The following is an 832-nucleotide window of genomic DNA, read 5'->3' on the forward strand; positions in this document are numbered from 1 at the left end:
TTGAGAAGAATTCCGTGAATAATGGGATACCTCAGAAGAAAGGAGTTCTTGAAATTGATGCTCTGAATGCCATATTGGCTCAGAACAAAATGTTGACTCAACAGGTCAACATAATCTCTCAAAATCTGAATGGATTGCAACATGCAGCCAACAGTACTAGAGAGGCAGCTTCTGAAGAAGCTTATGATCCTGAGAACCCTGCCATGGTAGAGGTTAATTATCTGGGTGAACCTTATGAAAACACCTATAACCCATCATGGAGAAATCATCCAAATTTCTCCTGGAAGGATCAACAAAAGCCTCAACAAGGCTTTAACAATGGTGAGAAGGATCAATAAAAGCCTCAACAAGGCTTTAACAATGGTGGATGCAATAGGCTGAGCAATAGCAAGCCTTTTCCATCATCTTCTCAGCAACAGCCAGAGAATTCTGAACAAAACACTTCTAATTTAGCCAATCTAGTCTTTGATCTGTCAAAGGCTACTTTCAGTTTTATGAGTGAAACAAGATCCTCCATCAGAAATCTGGAGGTTCAAGTGGGCCAGCTGAGTAAGAAAGTCATTGAAACTCCTCCCAGTATTCTCCCAAGCAATACAGAAGAGAATCCAAAAGGAGAGTGCAAGGCCATTGATATAATCAATATGGCCGAATGCACAAGGGAGGAGGAGGACAAAAATCCTAGTGAGGAAGACCTCCTGGGACGTCCTTCAAGCAAGAGGGAGTTTCCTATTAAGGATCCAAAGGAATCTGAGGCTCATATAGAGACCATAGAGATTCCAGTAAATCTCCTTCTGCCATTCATGAGCTCTGAAGACTATTCTTCCTCTGATGA

This window comes from Arachis duranensis, chromosome 4 (assembly GCF_000817695.3).
Source record: "Arachis duranensis cultivar V14167 chromosome 4, aradu.V14167.gnm2.J7QH, whole genome shotgun sequence".
Taxonomy (NCBI): Eukaryota; Viridiplantae; Streptophyta; class Magnoliopsida; order Fabales; family Fabaceae; genus Arachis; species Arachis duranensis.